At 34.7% G+C, this 18512-nt stretch overlaps 1 non-coding gene across 1 annotated transcript; it reads left to right on the top strand.

Annotated features, from left to right (window-relative positions):
• Positions 1 to 407: 407 nt before the first annotated feature.
• On the top strand, positions 408 to 514 carry LOC123326047. Its single transcript, XR_006540837.1, has one exon. It is a non-coding gene; the product is annotated as a U6 spliceosomal RNA (small nuclear RNA).
• The last annotated feature ends 17998 nt before the right edge of the window (positions 515 to 18512 follow it).

Consider the following 18512-nt stretch of genomic DNA (forward strand, 5'->3'; position numbering starts at 1 on the left):
GCATGAATCCAAGGAAAATATATGAAAATATAATAAATCATGTCAAAATGTTTATATTTTAGGAATTCTAGGTTGGTTTGATATTAGAAACCTATTGTTGAATTCACTATTTAACTATGTTAACTGAATGTAGATAAACAAGTGATGGCCTCAACTGATAGAGAACACTCATTTGAGAAAATTAAAAACCCATTCATAATACAACAAACCTTTAACAAATCAAGAATAAAAAACATAGCAAATATTACACTTAGTGGTAAAATATTATAGGTATTCATTTTCAAATCAAATATGACAGTGATGTCCAGTATCACTGTTTCAACATTATTCTAAAGTCCTTGATTATGCAGTAAAATAAAAAAAAAGGAAAATAAAAGGAGACATAAAGATAGGAAAGGATAAAATTAGTGCTTGCTTCAGCAGCACATATACTAAAATTGGAACGATACAGAGAAGATTAACATGGCCCCTGCACAAGGATGACATGCAAATTCATAAAGTGTTCCATATTTTTATGCTAACTGAAATAAGTCAAGCAGAGAGAGACAATTATCATATGGTTTCATTCATACGTGGAACATAAGCAATAGCACGGAGGACCATAGGGGAAGGGAGGGAAAACTGAAAGGGGAGAAATCAGAGAGGGAGACGAACCATGAGAGATTTATGGACTCCGGGAAACAATCTGAGGGTTATACAGAGGAAGGGGGTAGCCGGGTGATGGGTATTAAGGAGGGCATGTGTTGTGATGAGCACTGGGGTGTTATATGCACTAATGAATCACTGAACACTACATCAAAAACTAATGATGTACTATACAGTGGCTAACTGAACATAATTAAAAAAATGGATTAAAGAAAGGATGAAATTAAACTGTAATCGTTGTAGATAATATGATTGTGTACAGAGAAAAACCCCAAATGTTTTATAAATATTAAAATGAATAAAGAGGTTAGCAAGGTGTTGGATATAAGTTAAATAAACAAAAATTAATTTCTTTTCTATGCTCCATAAACCAATGAAACAAAATTCCAATTATCAAAGCTATAAAAAAAATACACCTCTGGGGTGCCTGGGTAGCTCAGTCGGTTGAGCGTCTGCCTTCAGCTCAGGTCGTGATCTCAGGGTCCTGGGATCAAGCCCCGCATCAAGCTCTCTGCTAAGCGGGGAGTCTGCTTCTCCCTCTCACTCTCACTCTCTCAAATAAATAAATAAAATCTTTAAAAAAATACACCTCGGGGGGTGGGAGGATGGGTTAGCCTGGTGGTGGGTATTGAGGAGGGCACATTCTGCATGGAGCACTGGGTGTTATGCACAAACAATGAATCATGGAACACTTCATCTAAAACTAATGATGTAATGTATGGGGATTAACATAAGAATAAAAATAAAATAAGTAAAAAAAAAAAGATGTGAGGCTTAGGTCAAAACTCATTTTTCATTTTTATTTCATATGAATGTCTGATTGCTCCAACACCATTTGTTGCAAAGATTATCCATTCTCTATTCAATTGCTTTTGCACCATGTAAAAACTTAACTGGCCAAACAGGGAAATGTAGAGCAACTGATAACTAGTGTGAGATTTCTTTTTGGGTGATGAACATCTTCAAAAGTTAGATTAGGATGATGATCAGACAACTCTGTAAACATTCCCAAACCACTGAATTGTAGAGTTTAAATGAATGGATTTTATAGTATGTAAATTATATCTCAATAAACCTGTTAATTGAAGAAAATAAATGAGCCATGGTAAAAAAAAAAAAAAACAAAAAAAAAACTGCATACAGCTACTATGAAACAGCAGCAGGGGTGATAATGACAAATGTTCCTCCTTGCCCATTTGTAGCATTTTTGATTTTTGAAGACTTAAATGAATATCCTTTCCTCTAATAAAATCTTTCTACAAGAAAAAAAAAAAAAACACACACCTGGGAACAGGAGTATTAGAGGTATATAAAATCTTTGCTTCTCTTTTCATGAAGCTCAGAAAGCAACTATGCTCCTCTTTTATACCATTTGTAAAATTTGCAGGCAAGTATTAAAGCCAAATCTGGGATGTCCTCTATTTGGGTCAGAGTATCTACCATTTACCTTTATTTTAATGGATAGAAGAATCACCTTTCATCATTATTCCAGTCATAATATTCTCCTATAATATTTCCAGATAAAAGTTTTAAAGTTTTGCTTTACACATTTAAATCAAATATGGAACTGAAACTGTTTTTTTTTTTTTTTAATGGATAATGAGTTATCCTAGAACTATGATGTATCTGTATAACACCATTCTCACCGTAAGTGTGCTTTGGCACTAAATTCTGTTATATTGGTCTATTTATCTCTTCCTCTGCCTTAATTATTATAGTTTATCATAGTGTTGTATGTCATCATGTTTGGCAGGGCAAGTCTCAGTCTTTGTTCTTCAGGATATCATAGTTATTCTTGGCCCTTTGAATTTCCATATTTATTTACAAATCATATTAAGTCCCATGAAAAATCATTTCATATTTTTATATAATTGTGTTGATTCTATAGATCTGTGTGGAGATAGTTTACATGTATAACAGCATATCTTTCCATAGCTGAAAATCTAGTATTTTTCAGTTTATTTATAAAGATTTATTCTTCTTTTCCATAAAGCACTTGTCCAGCTTTTCTTTCAGGATAACAAATATACTTCTACTATTCACAAATATGACTTTGAATTTGTTTCTAAGAGGTTGGGGTAAAATGACTTTTTAAAAAAGATTTATTTTTTTATGTGAGAGAGAGAGAGAGAACTCGAGCAGGGGGAGGGTCAGAGGGAGAGTGAGAGAGAGAATCCTCAAGCAGACTCTGCACTGAGTATGGAGCCTGATGGGGGCTCAATCCCAGGACCCTGAAATCATGACCTGAGCTGAAATCAAGAGTCGGACACTTAACCAAATGAGCCACCCAGGCACCCCAAGGTATCATGATTTCATACTATATATTTGTTAACATTATTGTTATCTATCTAATGGACCCATACTTGTCAAGTCAGTCTTGGAATTATATTTACCTGAAGACTCTGAAATGCTTAATTCTACAAATTATGATCACAACTAGTATTATTACCTTAATTTCAAAAAACATATGCAAGAAGTGATATTAGGAAAACATGGATTTTATACCATGGTAGCTAACATCAGAATCATCAAATTCAATATCAAATTTAGCTTTAACTTACTCATGTTTTTTGGCTCTTTGAACAAAATTGGAGATTTTCAAATCAAGATTTAAAAGAATCCAGCCATATGCTATTTAGAAGGGCCGTCCCATATCTCCTAACTCTTGCTCATCTATTAAAATCCAACTATAGCATTCCCAGCAGGATTGCAAGCTTTGCAAGCTTGAGGCTGTGCATTTCCAAGATGGCTGCTTCTGCTGATTTCCATTATAACTATTCTTATCTCAAAGGCATAAGGCAGAACCAAATTAAGTCAGCCCATAGGGCTAAAACTTGGATAGACAAAACCAACTAAATATACCTAAAGAAGATTTAGTCCAACCTGGTCTAGCATTAGGTGAAAAAATATATATATATATATGAATTAAAATAGGACAAGACTCCCTTGCTCTGATCAGAAGGTCTTAACTGCTAGTAATAATTGGTCCAAAATTTAAACTTACAAACAGAATCTGTTCCTGATTTTGGGGGCCCTCTGGTCTATCCCAAATTTGTAAGGAATATTCAGGTCTAGAAGAGAGAAAAGACATTCCCACTGTCCTCTCCAATTTTTGTACAAATGTTCAAAAACTTTCAATAAATGGAATCATTAAAAAACAGAACATCACCCAGCCTTCTGCTTCTTCAAGTAAGTAGCAGGAGTTGACAGAACATTTGAGGATAGAAGTGATCAAAGAAAGGGAAAACTCCAGATAAAACTAATGGCTCTCTAAATTAAACAATTAGATAACTCATGAAATAAAAGTTATTGAAAAATAGGTAAGGGCATTTGGCAATATTGTAAGGAAAAGGACTCTTGGAAAACTAATTGCCCAGCATTTGCTCAATCACATGGAAAAAGTAAACAGGATGATGTCTTTTTCCTAAACGAGGGTCGTCCAAAGAAATAGTATATCTTCTGTGTCCACAATTACCACTATCTTCTACAGGGAAAATATCTGTACAATTAAAGGGACAAAGGATCCCTTTCCTAGTGGACAAATGAGCAGTAATTCAATCACTAATCCACCACCATTCTGTCACCTCTTCCTTGAGGTAATTATACTGTCTTAGCAGAAGCAATTGCAATCACTCTTCAAACTCCTTTATCACATCCTTTCCTGTTTCCTTAAGCCACTTAAGTAGTCAGAATGGTGGGAGATTTGTTATCTATATGAGGTCCCTGTAAATGTGTTTCTTTCTGGAAATCCCAGAAGAATCCCCAGCCATTTGATGATACAGATTGACCCACTTTCTGATACTGCTTCTGCTGGTATGTTAGACCTTAAGTCTGTCCCACATAGTCTCTGAAGCAAAGATGGCCCACATGTGGGATGTATACACAAGCTTTTGAAAGTCTCAAATAAACTGGCTGTGCTTTTCTGAAAACTACTCCCATACTCGCTGTCTTTATACCTCCAGAAAGGACTTACTATCCTCTGTGTTATCTCTAAAAATGTTACTTCTGTCTGTCAAATAGGCAAATGGGTGAGGTTACCGATCTGTATAAGAATTTACTTCCCTGTAGTGCCAACTCTAATATCATCCTATTGTCAGTCCCTGAGGCAAATGTTTATTTTACGGTAGAGGATCTATGTTTAGCATTAGGGTACAGCTTCATGAGCATGCAGCCTTCATTTGTGCAGTGGCACAAATCCTTGTGCTGAGAAGTACCTTGAGCTTGGTTTCCAACTGCTGTCATTATCTTGAATTTTTTATTTTTGAATAAGGAGCCCCACATCTTCATTTGCACCGGGCCCAACAAATTAAGTTGCCAGTCCTAACCAGCAATCTTTGGCATACCCATGCACCCAGACTCACAATATCTATTTATATGCATAGTGGGAATTCAACATTGTATACAGACAGTACTTTCATAAGGATCTAAGAAGTGCTCTCTTACTTTTTTTGGCATAATCTTAGAGACAAACTCCAGTTTTGTCACACTCAAGTGTATTACCTAGATCATGGCAGTATGCAAGGGAAAATGGAAAAGCTGATCACTGGATGCACCATACATGTTAGAATCTTATCTACCCTTGGCTGAGACAACCAAATAATGTAAAGGATTAATTCATCATTTTCAAGTTTATAATTAACAAGTGCAGACAACTTTTCTCAAGGATAAATCACGGGAACCACTACATGTCCTTCAGCTTAGAGATTTGGTTTACTAGAAATGACAGCAACATGCTTATACTCTTGAACCTTATGGAACCTGATAAACATAATACTGTAGGAAATCTCCAAGAAACAGAATCTTGTCATGTTCCTCAGTTAAAAAGACATTGTAGACCTCATCAAAATTAAAAAATGTTTGTTCTGTGAAAGAGTCTATGAAGAGGATGAATTGACAAGCTACAGATTGGATGACAGTATTTGCAAACCACACGTTCAACAAGAACTTGTATCTAAAACGTGTAAAGAACTTTCAAAACTCAACAGTAAAATAAACAAAAACAATCCAATTAAAAAATGGGCAAAGACACAATAGCTTGGATGAATCTGTAGGCAATCATGCCATGTAAAAAAAAAGCCAATCTAAAGGTTATATACTGTACTTATTATATGTGTATATGTATATATATGTAAACATACATGTTACATATACATATATATGTATGTAAATATGTACTGTATAATTTCACCTATATAACATTCTTGAAATGAGAAAAATATAACAATGACGATACAGAGGGGCGCCTGAGTGGCTCAGTCATTAAGTGTCTGCCTTCGGCTCAGGTCATGATCCCAGGGTCCTGGATCGAGCCCCGCATCCAGCTCCCTGCTCTGCGGGAAGCCTGCTCCTCCCTCTCCCACTCCCCCTGCTTGTGAACACAAGCTCTCGCTGTGTCTCTCTCTGTCAAATAAATAAATAAAATCTTTTTAAAAAATGATGATACAGAAATAGAGAAAATATATTAATGACTGCTACAGGTTCAGACTGGGTGAATGGGTATGGAAGGTAGAGAATTGTCATTATAAAAAGGCAATACCAGATATCCTACTGGTAACAGAATCTTGACTGTATTAATATCAATACACTGATTGTGACTTTGTACTAAAATTTTGCGATATGTTGCCACTGTGAGAAACTGAGTAAAGAGTACACAGAATCTGTAGTATTTCCTACAACTGCATGTGAATAAACAATTATCTCAAAAAAGTTAAAAAATATTTTCACATATTTCCTTGAAACTGTTACCATGCTACATCTTAGAAATTTTTTAATCTAATTTCTGATTTTGCCCATATTCTAATCAAGAAAGTCTCAAGTCAGTAATTTAGGAGTCTTGAAATAAGATGAAGGCAAAGTTGTCTACGGAGATTCAAACTTAGGCTATAATTTCAGCTATGCTTATGGTCTGATAATTAATGGGGGCCGTTAAATTAAGCAATTAATTATGCCTTTAGAGACTTATTAATAATCTCTGTTCAGTTCCAGTTCTTTACTATGGGCAACAGAGTTATATTTAAATGTTCTGGCTGACCTTCTTTTTTATTTAGCAGATATAAGGTTATTAAAGTACTTATGAAGAAATATGACACCTTTAGTTGATCTGATAATTGGTATCTTTGATTCTCTAAAGGAATAATTGTGCTAGCTAGCTGACATTAAGACCAGTGTGCAAAGGAAGAGGAAACAGGGGGGCTACAAACAAGATTGAATGGCTAAGGATGTAGCAACATTTGTGGTATGATAGAAAGAATGTGCTTACTTCTACCACTTAAAATATAGGTTCAGCTAAATATCAAACTCTGAAGGAATCTCTTGCATAGAGAAATGCAAAGGCCAAGAATGGCTAAAGCAGTCTTGAGCAATACAAATATGGTAAGACAGCTTACTCCACCTGTTAGCAAAACTTACTACAAAGCTACCACAATTTAGACAGTTTAAGATTTGTACACAACTAGACAAAAAGTGAAGGCATTTGTGTTGAGTATATATCTCCTTTATTCTCTTTTTTCCTCACTGGCTTCTTGCTTTCTGCCCTCTTTAGTTTATCTTCCTGATCTGTGAATATTGGAGCACCCTGTAATTCAGACTTTAGACATTTTTCCTACATTATTTTTAGATAATTTCAGTTTTCTGGCCCTGAAAAATACACCCCCAATATTAACAGTGGTTTTCTTTACTTAGAGGTTTAAGATAGGTTACCATTTTTCATTTTTATAATTTACATTAGTGTAATATAAAAAGTTATTTAACAACCAAAAAATGAGTATCATTAATAACAATGACAGAAAAAAAAAATACTTCTATAGAAGGAAACGGAAAGGTATTTTGGTTTGATAGTTCCAACATAAAAGGAATACAAATGGTTAATATATGAAAAATACCTAGTTTTCCTTTTTTTCCTGTTTTTGTTTTAATCCTAAATTTTTAAAATTTACTTTGTTCCTATATCACTGAGGGCATGTGTTCTTGCATTCTGTTGACAATATTAAACTGTTCTCTAAAATACTCTGTAATCATATTTACAGCTACTCCTCTTAATCTTCAGAATTATTCTCCTTTTCCTTATAATGCAGTCTTTCTGCACACTGACTTTTCCTGTTTACTCATCTTCCAGCAGAGAGAGAGAGAAAATGAGAGAGAAATCTATCCAGACCCTATAGTGGCCAAAAGAAATTGTGTGGCTTGCCCTTGGCTTCTCTCTCCATGCATTTGACATTATTCTAATCCTCTTCTCAGAATTACAGCCAGAAAACAGCTAGATATAGGTACATCCTTTAGCCAGTTTCTAGTTTCTAGGCAAAAGCAAAGAATCTGCCAGACTTTCATCTAGCATAGTCTTAGTGACCCAGGACAGATCTTCTCTTCCTCATGCTCTAGCTGTAGGGCACTCTTAGCTGTTAAAATACATTAATAAAAGCAAATAATTCCCCCAAATTTAGCTTCACTTATGCTGTACTGACAAGACTCATTTTTTGTTCTCTACTACCTTCAGATTTTTATCAGATTTGTTTTTCTTTTGATTTCAGGGATATTTCAGTTAGAATTAACTTGTAATTTAACTTGCAAATAACTTATCTGATGTACATGTATCAGTGGTAACATTTCCATTACACAACACTCAAATTTAAGGGCATTTTTTTCTTCACTACATTTGCGTTCATAGAACGGTGATGTCATTAGATTTACTTATGGAAGTATTTCTGTAGAAGTATCAGATTTAGTTCATTTTATAATCAGTGAATACCATTATTCACTTCATTTTCCCCCCAATTCTTTTCTGACTTTATTACAGAGCTATGGGAGATGAGAATGGCACAGTAGTTCTGGGGCAAAAGTCCTGTATTTGTTTCTCTCAACTACATGAAAACACTCTCTTAGCTAGCCTCTTGATTTGGAGCCATTATAGCCCAGATAAAAGAAAATGACTGTTGAAAAAATTTTAGCTCTTCCACTTGATCAGCCCTCAGTGGGCAGGCTATCTACTTTTCTGAGTCTGTTCACTCATCTGTAAAATAGAGATAATCCCTCTGGGGACTGATGAAAGGATTACTTGAGATGGCAGCAGGTAAGGATCCAATGAACATAATTTTCATTTTTTGATTCCCTGAACATCCAAAACAGCTCATTGTCTTAAAATGTGAAAGTAATTAGAATTGGAAAAGGATAAGCATTAGTGTTCCTTTATTCTTCAACCTTAGTATGTTTGCTTTCCAAAGAGACTGGCAGAGTAAATGTGATAAATAGGATCAAGAACTCACACATGTACTATTCTCTTTTCCTTTCCAAATTCCCCTCCTAGAACTGGCAAACATGTACTTTCCTCTGAAAACTGCTTAACACTTCATATGCCAGGAATGAAATCTTTACTGAGTACCTAATGTGTATGGCTCTATAATAGTTATAGGGGATTTTGAACAATGAGTACCCAGTGTTCAACACAAGTAGTCATAATCTCTTAAAGATAAAGGTTGAATAGGGAAATATACATTAATCCAGAAATCAGACACACAAATATAAAATTATAATTTTGACAAGAGCTAAAGGGAGGTTCATGACTTATTAAAGACTACAGTTTTGAGATATGACCTAGTGAGAGAGGTATGGGAAAGTTTTTATAAGGAAGTGCTTTTTGACTTGAGATTTGAGTGTTCTGAAGATTGAGAGACACATGTTCAGTGGCTCCATGGTGCAAAGGAGCATTCCGAATTAAAGAGGCAGAAGGACAGCCTTTATATCTAGAGAGGAGAGAATGAAGAGGAACGTGATATTGGATGAGGCAGGATAGCTTGATAAGAGCTTGTCTTACAGAGACTTTCATGATGTTTCAGTTACCTATTACAAAGTAACAAACCACCCCATAACTTATGGCCTAAGTCAATAACCATTTTATTATGTTTGAAGATATTGTGTTTCAGTGATTCAAAAAGAGCACAATGAGAATGGCCTTCCTTTGCTATCGTACACCTGGGATGAGCTGAATGGATGAAGGCTGAAATGGCTAGGCCTGGAGGATCCACTTTGAAGACAGTTTCTTTGTTCCCATATCTACCATCTGAACTTGTACGGCTGAAGAATGGCTGAGCTGGGGCTGTCAAATGGCTGTCTAAATGTGGGCTCTCTAGTATAGCAGTCATAGAATTGTCCAATTTCTTACATGTCACCCTAGTACTCTAGAAGCAATTGTTCTACCAACAAGAAAGCTGCATAAGGTTATATGACCTAGTCTTGAAAGTTACATAGTGTCAACTGTAATGTATTCTATTAGATGAAGCAATCACAAGTTCACCCAGATTCAAGGGCAGGGAATATAGACTCCAGCTCTTGATGGGAGGACGTCAAAGTATTCGTGGCCATGTTTAATAATCACCACATAGGACATGTTAAGAACTTGTTGCTTTTATCCCACAAACAATGGAAAGGGTTTTAGGATGGGATAATCATGGTCAGGTGGGTATTTTTATAGCATTGGCTACAGAGCAAGAGACAGGTAAGAGGAGAGCTGGAGTGAAGGCAAGTGGACAAGATGGATATTCAAAGCAGCAGCGCAGGCAAGAAATAGGACTGACCTGGACTACAGTGTATTGGTGAAGATGGAGAGAAGAGTAGGACTCTGAGAGATATTTCAGAGGTTAAATCAGAGAACTTGATGGTGAATTAGTTAAGAGAGGTAAGAAAAGGGGAAGTGACAAGGAAAACTCCTAGGTTTTTTGAGATTTGAACAACAGGATAAATGACAGATCCTTTCTGAGATTAGGAACAAGACTAGAGCCAGAGAGGAAGACAATAAGTTTTATTTTGTAAATAATTAATCTGGGATAACTTTGAGATATCCATAAAAAAATGTCAAGTGACTAATTGATTCTATGGTTCTGGAAAACAAGAATGAGAATAAGATAAATTCATCTTAGCAATTGCATAATATTACTTGGATTGGTTATCATTTTGGTGAAAGTACATGATTCAGATGTTGTTCAATGACCCACTGAATGTTTTTTTTGAGAATCTACTATGTGAACACCAGTGTAGGACAGGGATTATAGATAATTTTTTTATTAAAAAAATTAACATGTAGGTAAGATGAGGACATGATATATAAGAAACAGTAAGTCAAAATAATTCAGTAAATATTGTAATGTAATGTTTTTGTAATAGACTGGAGTGGTAGCAAGGTCGACTACAGCCTACTAGGAGTAGATAAGTCCAGTTCTAATTGGTCATAATTATGGGATAGTTTAGGTGCATAGATGTTCAGTGATAAACATATTATGTAACAAAAATGTAGAAATTCTGCTGAGTGAATTATTATTACATATATCTTCATAATAACATGACATTATTTTCAATAGTGTGTTTCTGCCTACTATTAATAAAACCCAGTGCTGCTTCTAGGTTATCACAATTCTCTCCAGTATAACCTCTCCTCATGATCCTTAGGTCACTTTAGTTTATGGCTGGCATTATAAGAGAAGCTCTTCAATGGGGATTCCAGTATCCTTTGGATTCTGATCCTTTCTAATCTTGAACTTTCCTGTAAAATGAGTCACACTTCCTAGTCATTTCTGGAATTGTATAAATGACCTTGTGACAGGAGAATGCTGTATTAAATGCTTTTACTAAATGTAGGTAAGTTCTAGAGCAGTGCATGTTGTGACACGTTATTGGGTCATTAAGTCAACTTAGTGTGCCATGGCCAAACTTCAACAAAATGAAATAGAATATGATAGAATAAGAAATAATAACATAAAATGGGTGCAAAATAATAGAATGTACTGAAATGTGTTGCTATTATTACTATTCCCACAAAATATTTTTTAAAAGCTGAAGTTGATATGTAAACCTTGACGCCATTAAAAGTAAAGGAAAGAAACAAGCTCAACAATGCACCAAATTTGCATGAAGCATTGACCTCATGTGTCCCAGGCTGGATTAATTTATAATTCAGCTAGCCCCACCAGATGCATTAAACATCTTTCCTAATATTTGATTTTATATTATTCACATGGGAATTTCTCTCTAAACTTTACATTTGATATTAATAAATTCAAATTTTCTGTTAATGTTGATATGTTTTAATTTTTTCATACATTACAAGGAAAGTATTTTTGTATAACATATCAATATCCTCAGAAAAATGGTTATATCAGGGTGGAGAATTTATTTAGTCTTATTTGTATACCTAATACCCAGCTGAGTGTGTGATGAATTGTGGTTGTTTAAAACATGTTTGTTAAGGCCATTAAATAAGTGGATTGATTCATTAATAACGTACTAGGACAACTATCATTCTGTATAATCTTTCAGCTTCAACATAACAGAAAGAAGCTGGTGCTTAAGGGCTCTGGCATGCTCTTGTAGAAGCTCTTCCTCTCTGTGATGACAAATAGGTTAAGTCTGGCTGCATGGCAAAACATTATTCTCCTACTTCAAATCACCTGCCCCAGGCTTCAGACTGTCCCTTTGAGAATATTATTCCAGTCCTCTGGCTCACCAATTTAGGATGATGTCACTATTTTCCACGTGGATAATAATGATACATATTAACCAATGAACCTGATGGTATCTGGTCTGAAACTCTCTAGTATCAAGCTTTGTTCAGAAACTCATATTTCTACCTAGTGAGTCAACCTTTGTTCACCTCCACTGCTCTTTAGGGATAGGGCAGCAAGAATGAGTCCCCAGGAAGACTGTTAACACTGAGTTGCTGCGGCCAGTGGTATTGGCCACCAAACTGGCCCTATGTTTAAGAGAAGTATGCGGCACTGATCACAGTGTGATTTGCAGGATCCCAAGGAATTCTATCTACCCTGACTCAACTCTGAGGCCTGGTATGGCAGTTTCTAACCTACACCAGCCCAATAATCCTACTTGAAATCTTATCGTCACAGTGACTTCCCATATTTAAGTATTAAATTCAGGAAATTTTTCTAAAATGTCACCTTTATAATGAATGCTTCTACCATTTGAAAAAGATCTAAACCTCACTGTCTGGTTTACCTGCTTAAAGACTTTATCAAATTAACCACTTTTCATTTTGGAAACAAAGATGAGAGATTGGCTAGGTTAGAGTCAGTGGAGAGAAACTCTTGCTTATATTCACATAAAGGAAACCACATCCTCCATATTTAAATATCTCAGAAATACTCCTCCTGCTCCTTCTGGCCTTATTCTGAACTCAAATACTGGGCTTTATTTTTTATATTGAAGCTGTTTCTTAATTTTCTTCCACTGAGGGATCAGTTGCTCAGATACATCATTTAATACTTATCTATAAATAATGCTGCTGAGGCCTTATGTCTCTTTTAGAAGCCTGGATTCCCACGATATCAGAGAAAATGATTTTATTTGGGGAGGTAGAAATACAGGTAGAAATACAGGTAAGTTGATTTATCTAAAAAATTTATCAGGTAAGTTGATTTATCTAAAAAATTTATCTAAAAAATTTATCAGATCACACATTGAAACTATACTTTTTGAGATTAGAAATAAGGATCTGACATTTTAATTGGTATTCCTTGTGTTCTTGGGTTAACATTTCTCAAGATATCAATCTGTTTTAGTGACAGAAAATTCAACTAGTTCAAAATGACAGGGTTTGCAGCAGAACTATAAATCTGGCAGTAGTTATGTTCAGGTTCTTTCCTACAGTGGTAGTAATTTGCTTTTATGTCAGACAATCTCAAGGATATGGTCATAATGGAGTTCTAGTGAGCTGTTGGGATTCTGGAGGACAAAATGGGACATGAATTAGCTGATATTTTCTATGCTGAAATATTGTTCTTATTTGATCAAATGTTGATGGATTGGCAAGGAGGGCACAGCTGGGCTTTTGGAACTGAATATGTGGTACTCCGCCAGGTTTATTCCTTTACTATCTCTTTGGCAATGTCTTGAAGGAGCGTTGGCTTCTAACAATTAAATTATTTAGGACAATGCTTAATTGGATTGAAGTCCTAGTGATGAGTGAACTTAGAGAGGGTACATCAGTGAACCTTGAGAAGCAGGACATATTTCTTATATTTTTTTGAATGCTGAAATTGTGTTTGGGAGACATTATTTTCATTGAGTTTCAGAACTTCCAGTAAAAAAAAAATAAAAATCGGAATTTTATTAGATACATTAGTATTGTCAAAATTCAGACTCAATCAGAAAAAGTAGAATGAGTTGGATGTTCTTTAAAGAACTGCATATAATTTTTAGATGTTTTTATGTCTGTCTATATTTTATACCAGTATATTTATTAAAAAAATTATTTTTAAGTCTACTACATACCTGACAAGATAAAGGTCTTGAAATTATGAAAATAATCTATTTTCTTTGCACATATTCTCACCAGTAATTTGAGGCCAAGGGTAGAGAAGAGAATGAGTAACTTACAAAACTCTCAAGGCTTATTCAGTATTCTACTTTCTAAGGTAGTTATTAATGCATATTTTATTTATCACGGTAGAGTTATCTAAAGGAATTTTCTTAATTATATGATTTTCATCCATCATCATTTTTAGAAAAGTCTCAACTACATAGTGAAAAGTCAGCATTTGGTGGGGCAAAGATTAATATGTGATTCTATACATTTTTAAAGGAGAGATTTTGCTTTGGCACTTGTTTCTGCAGGATATAAAGATAAGAGCAAACCTATTGACAGATAATAAACTAGAAAGAGAGTTTAGGAGACACAGATTTTTAAAAATGGTTGAAAGGGAATTGAAATTCTAGTTAAAGATGGAAGACTGCACAAGTATGTTTAACACTTCTCCTTTCTGACACCCGCTAAATGACAAGGGATTTTTTTTAAAGTTATATATTCTCAAAGTACTAAAAAAGGCGACTAAAGACAATCCAACAACAAAACGTCAGAAGCTAGAAAACAGATGCATTGTGGCAATGACTTAGTAGATCTGAGAAAACTGAATCTCATGCTTGAAGTAGGGAAATCTATTAAGCAATATATATCTACAATGGGATTAACCCCCAAAGTGTGATAAACTGGAAGGACCAGTTATCTTTGGAAGCGGTGATAAAAATGAGGTTAAAAACAGGAGGACTGGGGCGCCTGGGTGGCTCAGTTGGTTAAGCAACTGCCTTCAGCTCAGGTCATGATCCTGGAGTCCCTGGATCGAGTCCCGCATCGGGCTCCCTGCTCGGCAGGGAGTCTGCTTCTCCCTCTGACCCTCCCAACCCTCCCCCCTCTCATGTGCTCTCTTTCTCAGTCTCTCTCTCTCAAATAAATAAATAAAATCTTTAAAAAAAAAAACCGGAGGACTGGTTCAAACTCTGTTTTAAGAAACAGATCCCATGTCCCCTCTCAAATTCCACACTGCCCAGACATTCCCTCCTACTCCCTAATTCTCTGAAAAGAATAAAACAAGCTGCATGACAGATTTGAATAGGTAATTTGCATTGCCTACAAACAACCAACAATCTTGGGGAAACAAACAATAAAAATACAAAAGATCTAAATTAAAATTGCAAATACAGAGCAAATAATTTGTCATAAAGGAATTACCAGAAGGTCTAAAATCAAAGAGATGTCTACTTTATTGGTTATTGGAGAAATACAAATTAAACTAACCCTGAGATACAACTTCAATTTTATATGAGGGGAAAATATGATGGGGCAATAGTAGAGAAACAGAAATACTCTTAAAATGCTGGTGGGATTGTTAACAAGTGTGGTCAGTTTGTAAAAGAAACTTCCTTCCTAGACTACAAACTACAGTATTTTCAATTCTGCCCTATATGTGTAGCTCAAATAGACTATAACATTGACACACAGAAGCATTCACCAGGTATCTGTCTCGGACTTGTTATAAGTAGAGTTGAACTCAACCTCAGTGTCCATCACATGAAAAATGGAATGTGTATTTTGACTAGTTTAAATTTATGATATAAGTGGAATCATATAGTATTTGTTCTTCTGTGTCTGGCTTTTTTCACTTAGCATAATGTCCTCCAAGTTCATCCACGCTGTAGCATGGATTCCTTCCTTTTTAAGGCTGAATAATATTCCACCGTGTGTGTGTGTGTGTGTGTTTGTGTGCATCTCACATCTTCTTTATTCAATCATCTGTTGATGGACACCTAGGTTGTTTCCATGTTTTTGCTATTGTAAATTCTGCTACAATGAATATGGGAGCATTAAATATGTGCAGCTTTTTAAAATCATACCTTAATAAAAATAAAACTGGAATATGCCTGTTCTTGAGTATCACAGAGCTGTAAGAAGCAACTAAATAAATCCACATTAAATATTATGTAGAGTGAAAAACAGGAAACAGAATGAGACATAAAGCACAACAACAATTACTACACTAAAGCATATGTATACCTAAAATAATACTAAATACAGCATCTCCATGGATTAAAAATACATGTGTATAAACAGAGAGAATGTGTCTGTATAAGAAAAATGGTGAGGTTAGAAATAGGACTGCAGGTTCAGGATGAATGAGAAAAACTAATAAATAATGATACTGTGTCATTCAATAAAGATGATGACTAGCCCAATTCTCAGTCCCTGGAATCCTTTAGACAAACAGTAAAAAGCAAACCACTAAAGGTCATCAGAAGCAAGGAGAAAATGCCCAACACAGTACTTGACACACAGTTGTTGCTCAATCATTGCTTCTTCAATGAATGAATAAATGAACTTGTGAATAAACAAATAAAAAAATGAATAATATGCAGTTTATGTGCTATGCAGCTTATTATACTGGATAGAAAGTAGGTATAAAAATAGAATGTGACCAAAGAACAATTTTTTCCCTACATAATCCAAATAGATGTGTGCTATAATGATTGATAATTGGTTTGGACTAGGGCTTAGTTATGATTATTTGTGAAACTGAAGGAAACATGCAGAATTGATTCAGATGATGCTGATTGTGCTGAAAAAGCATGATGCTGGTTAGAATCAAATCCATTACATGAGTTTCTGACCATCCTAGGGGCCCCCTTAGGTCTAATCATAAGAAAAGGAGACTATGATCAATTTAGAAATCTCTCTAAGGCAAATATATTTCAGTGGGAAATACATTTTCCTATCCACAATGTTTAGTTCAGCATAATTAACATGAATAATTCAGGACAATTTCCTGATACTTATTATATTTGAGAGCTTAGCTGGATCCTAACTGCCCTCAAAATGTAGTCAGAATATAAATTTCTCAGGGAAGAGTGGGAAGTCAGTAGTTTGATTAAAATGTAATATGTATTTAGAATTAACATTATTCAGGGTCTTAACAAAATGACCTTAACAGTATTATTTTACAGAAATATATTTGCATAATTGTTGCAATGACATCTCCCTCTCTTCCCAGCTCTTCCCCCACATCTCCTTACATATTAAATTTCTCCCCTGATCAATAGGCTTTCATGGAAAGGAACATAGCTTACTTTACAGTTCATTTTAAGTTGAATGCCAGCTAAATGAGGGAGTGTGATTTTAGCTCTGCTTTTCTAAAAATGAGAACATTGAATCAATTATTAGTACCAGGTCATGTTTGCCATATTTATTTCATTGTACCAGACACCTTTGTGAACATCCAAGTTAGTTCCCTCTTACTGTATGTAAAACCCAAAAAGAGACATTAGGTCATAAGATGGGTTATAAAAGAATGGAATTTATATGTTAACGTGAGATTTTTTTTAATTTCAAGCTCTCTGAATCAACTTGAAATCTTTTCAGTATGAAACAGAGTATCTGAATAGAAATTCTTGACAGCTGATAAATGGGAGCAGAGCTACAACTAAATGTTTTCTCTGATTTAAAGGATGAAGAGATTTTCTTTCACTGGCCTCTTATATTTTGTGTGGCAACAGTTAAGCATTGCTCTGGCCTTAGAGAATTTGTTTTGATTTGGTCTTGGAGAGCCAGAGAGAAGAGTCTGGGGCTGTTTGAAGGTGGACATTTCAGATGGCAACCACAGGGTGAAAAGAAAGGGAGAGGAGCCCTAGGTAAGAGCATCAGCTGCCAGTCCATTCATGATCAGCTAAGAAAATGATACTTTTTAATCTAATACTATAGTTAAAAGTTATTCTTAACTACTGTATTTGCACTCCCCTAATATATTAGGAATTGTTATACTCTTGGGTATAAAGTTAGCTAGTTACATATTTCCCCTAGAGAATTTACTGTTTATATTTGGTCTTCTTTTTCCATCTGGAGTTCATCTTTTCCCTATTAAATTAGAATTATTTGTATGTAATATTATCATTAATTATTCCCATATATATTGAAAACATGTTTCTAAGTTTATATTTTACGTCTTCCTTATAGTGTTTTCTAAAAAGACTGGATGTATTTGAAGGGTTGTATAAAGGTATTTATGGTTCACTTTATTACATTAGTCCATACTTCCTCCGAACTTCTGTAGTTTCATTTTCATCAATAAATATCTCACTAGTCTATAGAAAGTTATTAGTTAGGGATGTAACAGACTTGAAATATAATTTTATCAACAAGGTCTTAAAAGAAATATCTGGAATAATTTTAGATTTATAGAAAAAATGCAAAGGTGGTGCAGAGAGTTCTCATTATATCCTTTGTCAAGTTCTCCTTAGTGTTGTCATCTTATATAACCATTAGTATACTTGACAAAATTAAGAAATTAACATTGGCACAATATTATTAACTAAATTATAGACTGCTGAGACTTCCTTGGCTCCATTTTTATACTTTTTACTCTCTTTTGTATGTCAGTCTACTTCTACATCAACACTAATGTTTTCATTATTGTTAATTTATAAATCATTTTATTGTCTTATGGAACAAAGCCAAATTATTCTTCTTGACAAATTTTGTTTACTTATTCTGGATAATGGGTTTATTCTTCCAAATGGACTTTAAAAATACAGAGCAAGATTTAAGA

Source organism: Neomonachus schauinslandi, chromosome 10 (genome assembly GCF_002201575.2).
Source record: "Neomonachus schauinslandi chromosome 10, ASM220157v2, whole genome shotgun sequence".
NCBI lineage: Eukaryota > Metazoa > Chordata > Mammalia > Carnivora > Phocidae > Neomonachus > Neomonachus schauinslandi.